Source organism: Oryctolagus cuniculus, chromosome 14 (assembly GCF_051225735.1).
Source record: "Oryctolagus cuniculus isolate XC-2025 breed Fujian yellow rabbit chromosome 14, ASM5122573v1, whole genome shotgun sequence".
Classification (NCBI taxonomy): Eukaryota; Metazoa; Chordata; class Mammalia; order Lagomorpha; family Leporidae; genus Oryctolagus; species Oryctolagus cuniculus.
In genome coordinates, this window is record NC_142880.1 from 21720805 (window position 1) to 21735412 (window position 14608).

Genomic DNA, 14608 nt, shown 5'->3' on the forward strand with positions numbered 1-14608 from the left:
CAGTCTTCATTCAGTATGAAGAAGCAGTGTTTTTTGAACTGTCAGTAGCTGAGTGGACATGCAGCAGTCAGGATGAAGGTGCAATCATTGTTACCGTGGGTTATGTAGCCTTCCTTTTTGTCTGGAGTGAGCCATGCATGGCCTTCCTTTGTGTGCTGCACAGAGTCAGGGTTCACCTGCTGTGCTCTATTGTAGAGAGGTTTTAAGGAAATCAGGGTCATTCATTTTCTGGTTTATTATCTTGAAAGCCAACAAAAAATTTTTATCTAGTAGAAGTTCCTGTTGGGGGCTTATGAAGAGAAATTCATGACAATTCCTGCAAATATGTGAATGCAGGAAATTTCAGAAAGAATGATGGCCGTTACAGAGCCTCAGTGTGAGGAACAGAAAGATCAGGGAGTTGTTCATGTCCTACAAAAACCGAGGGTCATCTCTTCTTACATGCCTTTTCATGATCCACTGTTAAGCAGAACCCTGGTTCTGTCACTCAGTACCTCTGTGACCCTGGACAAGCACTATAATCGCTCTACGCCTCCATTTCTCATCCAGAAAAGGAGCATAATATTGGTATCTTCTCATGAAGGTGAATGTGTGTGAGTTTGTAACTCAGATGCTATAGCAGCGATTCAATGTTATGTAACTGAAAAGAATTCTTTGCTGGCATTTTTATAACTGCTTTGGACGATTCAGCAAGGACACCCTGAGCAGTTGTCTGGTGGCATTGCTGAGAGAGCATGAACTTGATCCATAGAACTGCATGCTTTATCACTAATTAATGGATGACAATGAAAAGCTTCAAATGAGATTTGAAGCTAATTTTTTTTTTCTGTAGTTGAAAATAGCTTAGCTTCAAGGGCTCTGAAACTTACTGGTAATTTAGCTGAAAATTTTGTTTTTGTTCAATTACTCATTCAAGAGTTTTAATAAATCTTTCCCTATTTGCACCCATTCCAGGGCTGTCAGTCTCTTTCCCAGGTTCCCTTGCTTTTCAGGATGGACCCTGGGGACAGGAATTAATGTGGGCATGAGAGGACAACAAGAGGTGTCTGGTCTTCACTGGCCTTCACTGACAGTGATGGGCAGCTTTCTGTTTTTGTGTTAGTCCCTATTTCTACAGTTCCTGTCAGTCAGGTGAAGTAGTTTCTGGCTTGTTCCCTCAGAACTCCCTGTATATGGAGGTTAAGTATATTACAGAAACATCTTCCTAGATGATAAGATTTTTGCACTCACAGAAACTGCTTGTCATTGATGCTCAGTGGCATTGTCTGCCCAATTCCAGCCTGGATCTGTGTACCCCAGCTTGTCTTCTGTGGGGTCCTTACACCTTGCACCACTCAACTGTCTGGCAGATTCACAAGTAGATTTGTTGCTGTTGCCACTACTGCTCCATTGTTCTTGTAAATTTTTGTTCTAGAGTGCACAAAATCTCTCAGAGTCCTGGAAGACATGAATATTCTGTTTTCAGGATCCTTATTTTTGAGGGTACAGGAACTCTTTTAATGATATTAACCATTTTCTTTTGCAGTATATTTCAAAAATATTTATTTATTTGAAAGGCAGAATTGAGAGGAGGGGAGAAAAAGAAAATATGAGAGAGAGAGAGAGAGAGAGAGAGAGATCTTTCACTTGCTGGTTCACTCTACAAATGGCTGCAACAGCTGGTATTGGGCCAGGCCAAAGCCAGGAGCTTTCAGCTTCTTCCAGGGAAGGATTGTTTTCATGTCTTTTGAGGGGAAAAGCTTCCCTTATGCTACCTTTTTATTTTTAAAAGATTCATTTATTTATTTGAATGTCAGTTACATAGGGAGAAGGAGGGACAGAAAGAGAGAGAGAGAGAGAGAGGTCTTCCATCTGCTGGTTCACTCCCCAGATGGCCGCAACAGCTGGAGCTGCAACGATCCAAAGCCAGGAGTCAGGAGCTTCTTTCTGTTCTCCCACATGGGTGCAGGAGCCCACACACTTTGGCCATTTTCCACTGCTTTCCCAGGCCATAGCAGAGAGCTGGATCTTAAGTGGAGCAGTCAGGACTTGAAACAGTGCCCATGTGGGATGCTGGCACTGCAAGTGGCAGTTTCACCTGTCACGCCACAGCGCTGGCCCTCCTTATATTACTTTTTAACATTTTTTATTCTGTGGTCAACATTTATTACTTTATGTTTGTCATAGAACACCCCTAAAACCAGTTGGAGAAAATGCTATAAAACCCTTAAAACTGGGTCTACTCATACAAACAACCACAATCTAATTGCTGACATTGTGGTGGTTGAAAAAAGTAGTTTATTTACAATGCACAGAACAAGGAGTCAGGCTGATATTCTTTATTTCCGAACTCTGGGGAAGTTTAAGGGCAAAGATTTTTCTAGGTTAAAAGGGGTTGGATGGTGTGATCAGTTCATGTGTGAACCTCTGATTGGGTCACAGGGCTTTTGACCTACCTTTCATGGGTCAATGATGGGAGCCAGTGTATGCTTATTTTTAATGGCAAAAGTGAGATCAGGTCTAGAGTCTACGGAAAGAATGGATATTACTTTGTTTGATAGAGGCTAGCACTGTGATGTTAACTGTAGGGGCATCTGAGTCTTTGTGATTCAGGGTTGCGGCTCTGGTTTTACTCCTTAATTTAATGAGTTAATCTCTTTAAAATAATCATTTATTTTAAAGGGAGTTAGATAGAGATAGAGATAGGCCTTCCTTCTGCTGTTTTACTCTCCAAATACTTGCAATAGCCCTTGTTGATGAAACCAGGAGTCTGCAATTCATTCCTGATCTCCTACATGAATGGGAGGAATGCAAAGGCCTGAGCCATCACCTGCTGCCTCCCAGGGCTTTACATCACCAGGAAGCTAAGCTGAAAGCCCAGTGGCATCACCAAACTGGGACTCCCATATGGGATGCAAATGTTCCAAGGAGTGACTTAACCACTGAACCAAATGCCTGCAAATAATACATTAATCTTTTGAAGGAACTTCAAGTGAAGAGAGAGATACTAAACCTAATAAATAAGAAAGAGAGACTTGGCTTTATGCTCTAGACCAGGAATTGGACAAATCTGTCCCATTGCATGCCTTTTCATTTATGGCTGCTCCTGTGCTACAGTAGCAGAGTTGATTAATTGTATAGAAGCCCCATAGCCCCTATATACTAAAATAATTGCTATCTGGCACTTTACAGAAAAAGTTTGCTGACTCCTCTTCTAGATCTCCAGGGTCTGAAGTCATCTGCCAAGCTAAGGAATTTTAAAATTTATAGCAAATCCATTAGTATCTTAAGTGCCTTACCCTTGAAAAAAAAAAAAAAAACTAAAGCAACCCAAACACCCAAAACCAAAACACACACATATTTTCGGATTATTGTGATGCTGGCTTTGATTCCCAATTCCAGCTTCTTACTGATGTGCACCATAGGAGGTAGCAAGTGATGACTCAAGTAACTGGGTTCCCACCACCCTCATGCAGACCCAGATGGAGTTTCTAGTTCCAGGCTTTGGCTTGGCCCAACCCTAACTGTTGCAGGCATCTCGGGAATGAACTAGCAGAAAGGAGATCTCTGTCTGTCTCTTTCTCTGTCACTCCCTCTGCCATTTCAATAAATAAATAAAAAAATTTGAAATATCCAAAAAGGATTTATTCATTTAGCACATTGACTTCTTTGTACTATACTCTTTGGTTTTCCCTTGGAGGCATTAAGTGCCACAAATTCAATGGATGTAAAATCAAAAGACATCAAATATTTTTCAAAAAACTTGCAACTCAGTTTACAATTAGAAAGCAGTATCCTGCCATCACCATTTACTCATCCACAGATTGATTCAGTCATCAGTCAGTCATTAAAATGTATTGTGTTAGGCACTAGGGATACAAACACTAGTAAAACCTATGCAATATTTTCCAAACTTCAACAGCATCAAAGATTATTATAACAGAAGTTTAAAATTATATGAATTGTGTGAATAATTTACCACTTTTTCTTTCCCTTTATGTTCTAGCCAGACAGCCAGGATCTTTGTAATTACACCAGGTACACTTTAGGAGTAGATAGCCATCCAGTGCAGAGCCATTGATCATGTTGCTCATCTGTATAAGTGTAAATCCATTGAAAGTATAATAAAAACTAATAAACTAAAATAAACTAAAAAACGAGTTAAAGATTTAATGTGAGACCTGGAACTTTGAAACTATTAGAAGAAAACATAGGAAAAATATTTCAGGATGTTGAAATGGGCAAGGATTCTCTGGATCAGAATACAAAAACTCAAGTAGTAAAAGCAAAAATAGGCAATCAGAATTTCTTTGAGTGAAAGATCTTTTGCACAGCAAATGAAACAATCAACAGAGTGAAGAGATCATTTACGAAAAATCCAATTAAAATGATCACAAAATCTAAACAGATATAAATAAAATGAATACATATAAAAGACCAACAGAAAAATGAAAAAATTGTTCAACATCATTAATCATCAAGGAGATGAAAATCAAAACACAAGGAGATATTATCTCACTTTATGTTTAGCTATTATAAAAAAGACAAAAGAGGATGTACTGGAAAGGGAACACTTGTACCCTGTTGGTGGAAATGTAAATTAGTACAGCTGTTGTGTAAAACAGTGTGGAGGTTCCTCAAAAAACTGAGACTAGAACTCCCACATGATCCACAATCCCACTTTTTGGTGTGTATCTTAGGGAAATCAAATCCATCTGCTGCAAAGTCTTCTGCACTCCAATGTTTATTGCAACACTATTCAAAGAAGCTAAAAAAGTGGAAACAATCTAGGTTTCCACCCACCAAAGAATGCATAAAGAAGATGTGGACATATGCATGATGGAATATTACTCAGCCCTATAAAGCATGAAATCTTGTTGCAACAACATGGGTGGAATTAGAGGTCATTATGTTAAGTGAAATAAGCAAAATACTGAAAGACACATATGATTTGATCTCATTCTATGTAGACTCAAAATAATAGGTGATCTCACAGGAATTAAAGGCAGTAGTAGTTCCCAAAGGCTGGGTGGTGGTGGTAGGGAGAGTGGACATGGAGAGATGGGAAGAAGCTGATTGATGGGTATGGGATTATAGCTAGATAGGAGTAAGATGTCCTACAGTTGTTTCTATTGCACGATAGGCTGACTACAGGTAATGTTAGTGTACAGCGAGTTTCTGTATTAAAGAAGAAAACCTAGAAGATAAGATATTTGATACTTTCACTATAAAGAAATGTTAAATGTTTGGAATAATAAATACATTTATATTGATTGTATATTACACAATGTATACATGTAACAAAACATTACATAGACCCCTTAAATATGTATAATTTTCATATGTTAAACTTTTGAAAGAAAACTAAGAAATTTAAAGATTGCTAAAAATGGAATTAAGAGTGTATTTTGTTGCAAAAATTGAAATCATGCATAGATTTTTCACAATATTCATCTTAAATAACTTTTTGAAGAGCCCTCATGTCTTCTCCAAATCCTGTTAGAACTAATAAAGAAGTTCAGTAAGGTTTCAGGATACAAAATCAATATGCAGAATTTAATTGCTTTCCTATGTACTACAAGGGACTGGAAATTAGAAAATAATATTATCTATAATAGCATAAAAAGAATAAAATATTTGGGAATAAACAACTGAAGAGGTAAAGTTTTACACAGTAAAAACTACAAAACCTTGAAGGAAGATATTATAGAAGACATAACTAAGTAGAAGTGCAACCTATGTTCGTGGATTGGAAGAATGAATCTTGTTAAAGTCACCTATAGATTCAAGCATCATCTATGAAAATCTCAATTATATTTTTTATAGAAATAGAAAAAAATCTTTAAAATTCATATGGAACCACAAAAGACTAAACAACTAAAGTAGTCTTGAGAAAGAACGAAGCTAAAAGTCTCACACATCCTGGTTTAAAATATTTTACAAAACTACAGAAACACAGTGATATGTAAAAACAGACACACTAACCAATAACAGAAGAGAGAGCCCAGAAGTGAACTCAAACTTATCCTGCCTTTAGAAATTGTGCCAGGAATACACTCTTTCTTTAATCAGTAGGCAAATAGTTACTTCAATCAGGATTGACACAACTGCATATCCAAGTGTAGAAGAATGAAATTTGATTCTTACACTGTATAAAAAATCAATTCAAATGGATTAAAGTTTTAAACCTGTAAAACCCACAGAAGAAAACAGGGATAAAACTTGGTGAATTGGTCTTGGCAATGATTTCTTGACACCAAAAATACAGTAAAAGAAAAAATAAACAAGGGCTGGCGCTGTGGTGTAGCAGATAAACCAGCCGCCTGCAGTGCCGGCATCCCATATGGGTGCCGTTTCAAGTTACAGCTGCTCTACTTCCCATCCAGCTCTCTGCTATGGCCTGGAAAGGAATGGAAGATGGTCCAAGTCCTTGGGCTCCTGCACCCAGGTGGGAGACCCAGAGGCTCCTGACTCCTGGCTTCAGATCAGCGCAGCTCCAGCCGTTGTGGCCAACTGGGGAGTGAACTTGTGGATGGAAGACCTCTCTCTCTGCCTCTCCTTCTTTTTCTGTGTAACTCTGACTTTCAAATAAATAAATAAATAAATCTTTAAAAAAAGAAAAATAATCAAATATGACTACATTCTCCAAATAAACTCTGCATATGAAAAGAAACAAATGAATAAAAAACAACGGAAGAGGAACAAATGCTTGGAAGTGAAATGTCTGACAAGGAGTATTATCCTAAATTTAAAGAAACTTCCTACAACTCAAACTAATATTGTGTTTAAAAATGGGCAAATGTCTTGACCAGACATTTTTCCAAAGGAGCTATACAAATGATCAACGGGTATGAAAAAGATGCTCAACATCTTTAGTTAGCAGGATAATGCAAATCAAAACTATGAGATGATACCACACACGTATTAGATTGGCTATTATTATAATGTAGCAATTGTTGGCAAAGATGTGGAGAAACTGAAACCCTTGTTGGTGGGATATAAAATGGTGTAGTAGCTGTGGAAAAAAGTGGTGTGGGTGTTTCTTAAAAAATAGTGAAGATGTGATCTAGCAATTCTGCTAATGGGAGTATGTCCAAAAGAATTAATTGAAATGAGAATCTTAAATAGATGTCTGCTTCTCATGTTCATTTCAGCAATTTTTACAACAGTTAAAATATGGAAACAACCATAATGCTCATTGATGAATGAATAAAGAAAATGTGTTATATATGTACTGTGAAATATTATTCAATCTTAAGAAAGAAAACCCTTTCATCTAAGACAACATAGATGAGGCATATGCTAAGTGAAATAAGCCCATTGTAGAAGAACAAAACTACCATTTCGCTTATGCAGGATTTCTAAAAGAGTCAAACACATAGAATCAGAGGGTAGGGTTGCTTGGATCTGGGATGCAAGAGAATAAAGGAATTGTTATCAGTAGGTAACAGTTTCATTTATGTAAGATGAATAAAATCTAGATACCTACTGTAGAAAATTGTGCATATAGCTAATAATACTGTTATGTACTTAAAATTTTTAAAGTGATTAGATCTTATGTCAAGTGTACCCACAAGGTTAAAAAATAGAAGTTGTATTCATCTGTTTTCTGTTGCCAATGACACTATGTGACAGACAGGATAAGTTATAAAGAAAGGAGATTTATTTTGGCTCATGCTTCTGGTCCAGGCTTGAGGGGCCACATCTGGTGTTGGCATTCATGCTGTCAGAGTCTGGAGGTGACTCAGGGTATCATATCAAGGCTAGAGACAAGGAGAACACATATGTATCCTACGATCTCCCTCTCTTTTCTCATGACACCACAAAGTATTCAATAAAGGAAGCTCCACCCTGATGACTTTTTCTAATTCTAATCCCCTCCCAAAGGCCCCAACTCTAAACACTACCATAGGCTTAAGTTCCCAGTCTGCTAATATCTCACAGTGGGAATGATTTTGCAGCATCAGTTTCAGAGGGGATCAACTGTATTCCAACAATAGCAGGGCTTCTTGAAGGGAGAAGGAAAATGGAGTATCTTTCCACATAGGGCTCCAAATGGAAGTGAGTAGGTGTGCACCTGTGGGTGTGGGGCCCCCAGGGCATCTGAGAATCACCAATTGCAGTTCTCTGGAAAAGGGTAGTGCTGTAAAGGGTTAGCTGTGTTGTTCTCCTGGAGAGGAAACCATGGGCATTGTTTTTCCAAACTCAACAGATTCCCTGCATACATAGAAGGAAAGCAAAAAAAACCTCCCTGCTCCAGGAATTGTTTGAAAGCTGAGGGGCTGGCAATGTGGCACAGTGGCACAGTGGATTAGACTACCTCTTGCAATGCCAAAATCCCACATGAGTGCTGATTCGAGTCCTGTCTGCCCCACTCCCTATCTAGCTCCCTGCTAGTACTCTTGGAAAAACAGCTGAAGACTCCCAAGTACTTGAGCCATTGGTACCCATGTGCTGGATGGAGTTCCTGGCTCCTGACTTTTGCCTGGCCCAGACCTGTTCATTGCAGCCATCTGGGAAGTGAGCTAGTGGGTGGAAGAGCTCTGTCTCTGTCTCACTGTCTCTCTGCAGATCTTTCAAATAAATAAATGAATCATTTAAAAAATGCTTGAAAGTTGAGAGTATGAATGAAGATTATATTATAATGGTCACTAAGGCTCTTGCCTCTCTTTCTCAGAGTTGCATAAGCCTCCAGTGTCGTGGTGTGATCATAGAGGGGTGCAGGGAAATAATAACTGTGTGAAATTGAATCTCTTGCTGTCCTGGTTTCATAGTGCCTAGGACTCAAGTGTAATTTAGTTGAATGAGAAGACATAAATGAGTATTTTTAAAGTATCTGAGTCTGTGGTCTAATATTTATATTCAGAGAAAGAAATTATATCTCCTAATGATAACACTCTTATGGAACACCTGCTACACATTTGACACATTTCATGAAATGCAGTTGTTTAGGATCAAGTTACGGCCTTCTCCAATGGACCCGGTGAATAAATGCTTTAGGCTCGACATTTTTTTCTTTTTACTTTGATCTGAGTTTATGTAGAGCCAGAACGTTTTCTCACATGACCTCCTGATACTTGGTGGGACTGGGGCTGAGTAAGTAGTTAAGGAAGCTTCCACAGGGAGAATCACTAAATTGTTGCAACCACTGATGTCAGAAAGTTGAATGTTAAATTGGGCAATTGTTTCTCCTTGGAGAGTTTTATTCTCTTCTTCTATCTTGAAATAAATGCACTGTTGAGTTTCTTAATATCTTCTGTAGAGGAAAGCAAGCAGAGGGAGACATTGAGAAAAGAAAATAACTTCTCATTTAGGATGAATAACTTCTCACCTAATGAATTTGGGTTAGGGCCCCAGAATCTTTGGATGGAACAAATTATAGAAAGCAATAACCTGTGATTCCATTGGTAGTTGAATGATATGGCCTGGGGAAGTGGTTTATAATTAGATCCACTAAATCATGGCTGGGTTTATATGGCTCCAGCCTATATTAGCAAAGAATTTCATGGATTGTGGTTTGAATATGGTATTATAAATGTATATAGTAAAAAAGTGCTTTTAAAATAGCTCCAGTTTAGCATTTACCAGCAGGGCTAATGAAGGCAAGAGTTTGAGGCAATACTGCTAAGAGCCTTTTGATGCTGTTTTTGACATTCTACAACTTTTTAAAAAAATTAGTGTTTTTCTAGAAAACACAATAATTGAAAAATCTGCGTTATAAATTATGCACTCGAGCAGTTCTTCAGTTACTTTTGTGGATAAGGCAGTTGTCAAGCCAACAAAAAAATGACTAGGGATTTTTGTGAGTCCTTACACACTCAATTCCAACCTGAAGAGCCAGATTTTTGTGGTATACTTTGTCATACATTTCTCGTGTTGAATATATGTTTACTATTTCAAGTGTCAGAGGATAGGTATGATTGAAATGGTTAAGATTTTGAATTTTAAATGAGTAAACTTTCAGTCTCTTTCTTTAACTTTAGCATGTACATTTATAATAATATAAATACATTCTACATATTTATATATTATGTATATTTATAGAGAAATAGATTTCTACATTCAGATTCAAACTAGAATTTGACCACTTCTTTGCCAGGCACTGTCCTAAGTAATTTAATAAACATTTTCTCTAGATAGCTCAGGCGTAGTTAGACATCTTTAAATCTAGGATATTAGCCTTCCAAGGAAATGGAGAGATTTTGTTCCACTTTCTTGGGGTACAGATTGGACTCAGGTAAATAAATTTAGAATTACTACCAGTCCAGGATAGTTAGTTGTGTGAACAGAACCCAATGTCTTCAATTCTCATTACAATTAACTGTTTGTCCCATTGCACCTTCTACATCAAGATCTTCATGTTCATTCACAAGCCATCAAAGAGGATCTACATGACCAGGAGCAAACTCTGCTTTGAAGTCCCAACTCTGGGCATAATCAGGATATAAATAATTTTGTATTTTTTCAGGGAAAGATTTTAAATTTGATAAATGAAAAAGTCTGGGGGCTGGCGCCATGGCTCACTTGATTAATCCTCTGCCTGCGGCACCGGCATCCCATATGGGCACCAGGTTCTAGTCCCTGTTGCCCCTATTCCAGTCCAGCTCTCTGCTGTGGCCCCGGAAGGCAGTGGAGGATGGCCCAAGTGCTTGGGCCCCTGCACCTGCATGGAAGACCAGGAAGAAGCACCTGGCTCCTGGCTTTGGATTGGCGTAGCTCTGGCCGTAGTGGCCATTTGGGGGTGAACCAATGGAAGGAAGACCTTTCTCTGTCTCTCTCTCTCACTGACTAACTCTGTTAAATAAATTTAAAAAAAGAAAAAAAGAAAAAAGAAAAAGTTTGTATTAAAACATTATTTAAATGTGTAAATTTAAATCAAACAGGCTAAAGAAAAACTTTGAAATTGTGACTAAATATCTTTTGAAGGGTTCAGTTTTATGACACATTATACAATGGATTGAGCATGCCCCGTAGTCATATCTTCCTGTGTTCACATGTTTCTGCAGAAATAACAGAAATTGCAGAGGATCATGCAAAGATGGAGAAAAATGAATGCATTTATTGAATGAGTAGAAGGACAAAAATTTAAACAGGGTTTGACTATAATACTCAATCTTTATTGGTGCTTAGTTTTTTTTAAATAGAAGTGAACACATCCAAATTTTACTAAAATGATTTAAGATGAATTTATGAGGAAAATAATCTGATAGAAAATGACACATGAGCAAAATCTCTAACGTAAAAACCTCTTTTCACGATCCCAGTAACTCAGAAAAAAAGGGCGATGTTCACAGTTCTTAAAATTATGTTGATTTTTTTCACCCAATACAAATGCCAGCAGACTAATTATATTGTTCTGGTACTCTTTCACGTAAGAAGGTGGACATGGGTGGTACCTGGTATAAATGTGCTGGATCATGCTAACTTGGCCACATTTATGCCTGTCTTGATGGTTTCTACATTTGACCTCTGGTTAACATAAAGTTCTTTTGTTGCTCTTATAATGTGATCCACATTTCCCCTTAGATAGTCTATCTAAATAAATTACCTGTAAAATTATTTATTTATGCAGAAATTTCCCCAAACTGCATATACCTTTGATTATTAACACACATCCATTTGAGCTACATATCAGATTTTTACAAATTTAGAGGTATAATTTTATGGTTATGTAATTGGACCAAAAAAGCAAGGTGAAGACATTGTTAATATCTATCAAAATCATGACTCTTACACACTATTAGAATTTTAAAAATCGTATTCTCAATATTCTTCTACAATGTATCAGCTACTGTGTTAGATCTGAGTGAAAATTTTGATGAGAAACAAATTTGGGGATGCAGTATATTCAGATTTGCATAGATGAATGCTTATGTAAGGAATTAATTGATTTTGCATACCAAAATTCCTATTTCCCCAGGATAAAAATATATATTTCAGTGAATATTTTATTGTTTGGGATATGTTTTGGCATTCTCTACATGGGACAAATGCCAACCAGATGGTTGGAGGCAATCAAGCAGAATGGCAGTTGGACTGCACTCGCTTTATATGTGGGACTTAGCATCCAGACAAGAGACTTTTGTTTGCACTTTGAAAAGTGAAGACAAGTGTATCTAAGGTATAGCTCACTTCCTGTTGTGTCAAATTCATTATATAAATAATGCCAGAAAATCTTACAGTCATATTTATATGTTTGCTCAGGTTGTGTTTTAGCTAGATTACCTTCATAGAAAAAAAAAAAAAAACCTAACCCACATGCCAAAAAGCACAAGCTTATGCCAAATATTTTTCATTCAAAAATGCTTTGCAAAATGGATAATTGAGTTCTAGAAGAAAAAGTCTACTTAATTTCATTCAAGGCCAGTTTGTAGGTAGTGATATACTTCGTATGGCATTAGCTATTAACAGTCTTCCTAATAATTTAAAAAGTAAAGGAGATAACAGAAAATCTGCACATTCAGGAGCTAGACTCTTGAGTTCTAGTGCATAAATGATTTTGTTTATAATTCATTATTTCCTTTAGAGCCTCCGTTAAGTTTCATATCTTGTGAAGATGAAATTTAGAAGACAGTTCAAAATTTTCTGTAGATGCCTAGACTTACGACGTTTAACCAGGGATGTGCTCTTTAGAAAAAGGGATGGAATTGCCAGCGCCGCAGCTCACTAGGCTAATCCTCCGCCTTGCGGCGCCGGCACACCGGGTTCTAGTCCCGGTCGGGGCGCCGGATTCTGTCCCGGTTGCCCCTCTTCCAGGCGAGCTCTCTGCTGTGGCCAGGGAGTGCAGTGGAGGATGGCCCAAGTGCTTGGGCCCTGCACCCCATGGGAGACCAGGATAAGTACCTGGCTCCTGCCATTGGATTAGCGCAGTGGGCCGGCTGCAGTGCGCCGGCCGCGGCAGCCATTAGAGGGTGAACCAACGGCAAAAGGAAGACCTTTCTCTCTGTCTCTCTCTCTCTCACTATCCACTCTGCCTGTCAAAAAAAAAAAAAAAAAAAGATAGAAAAAGGGATGGAATTTAAGATGCTTAGATTATTGATTTTCATCTTTGGTGTGTACATCAGACTAACCTGTGATGTGCACCTAAAAAATGAACGAAACACAGATTCTGCAGCAGTGGGCTTGGGATGAATTCCAGGAATCCATGTTATTTATTTTTTTTTTAAGATTTATTTATTTATTTGAAAGTCAGAGTTACACTGAAAGAGGAGAGGCAGAGAGGGAGAGAGAGGGAGAGAGAGAGGCCTTTCATCCACTGTTTTACTCCCCAATTGGTTACAATGGCTGGAGCTGCACTGATCTGAAGCCAGGAGCCAGGAGCTTCTTCTGGGTCTCCCACACGGGTGCAGGGGCCTAAGGACTTGGGCCATCTTCTACTGCTTTCCCAGGCCATACCAGAAAGCTGGATTGGAAGTGGAGCAGCCGGGACATGAACCCGGGGCCCATATGGGTTGCTGGCACTTGGGTGGTGGCTTTACCTGCTACACCACAGCGCCGGCCCCAGGAATTCATGTTATTAACAAGCACCCCCAGTGATCCTGACATAGGCCATCCATAGTAGAGAGGTAACATCAAGTAGATGGTTCAAATCTTTCTTTGCTCATCTTCCTACAGTGTCAATTGTTGTAACTTCTTTGCATGTTTTGTTTACTTACTTGTATGAACTAGGGTCCAGGATGTCAGAAAATGGAAGGAGAGAGAATATTTTCCTACAAAGAGGGTCATATAATTGGATATAAAACGTATGTAGTTGGCCATGTGAAAAACTGTTAGGTAAACTGATGACCCAGATGAGCAATGGCTGAGGGGGAGAGCATGGATTTTTGGAGTCAGTGGGGCCCACTGGCAAACTCAAGTTCTGCTATGATAAGCTGAATGATCTTGTAGGCTTCTATTTGCTGTTACTGATATTTGTTAGGATGACAATACTTCTGTACCAGATACTCACTGAAATTTCAGGGGCTGACCACAATACAAACATGGCAAGAGAAGGTCTCCACATAGTTACTCAGGGACCCAAGGTCACAGCGTCTCTGCCATCTTATAGTGCTATGATCCAAAAGCAATCTCTGAGATCACCCAGGGCATTGACTTCTTGGCTGGCAATTGAAGAAAAAGGAAGAATGGAGCTTCTCACTGGCTCTAATTAATTGTGGAGGTATAGAAATAGAAAACCAGAATACATTGCTCTGTATGACCAGTACTAAGATCACCTGAGTGACTCATTCTAGTCTTTTTTAAAAATTTTTTTAATTATATAAGTGGAAGAAATTTCATGGATTTCACAATACAGTTTTAAGAGCATAATGGAACTTTCCACCCTACCCTCCCTACCTCCCTCAGTCCTACTCTCCCTCTCCCTCTGGTCTTTAATTGCTTTGTTGTTTCTCCCCATTAACTGAGTGAATAGGAAGAAACAGAGGAGGAAACAATCCTAAAATGTGAAAGTTGGTGGGGGGGGGAGAGAGAGAAGAAAGAGGTCTGCCGTCCACTGGTTCACTCCCAAAATGGCTAGTGGCTGTAGTGGCCAGGGTTGGGCCTGTCTGAATTCAGGAGCCAACAGCTTCATCCTGATCTGTTACAGGGTTTCAGGGGCCCCAGCGCTTGGGCCATCTTCTTTTTTCCCAGG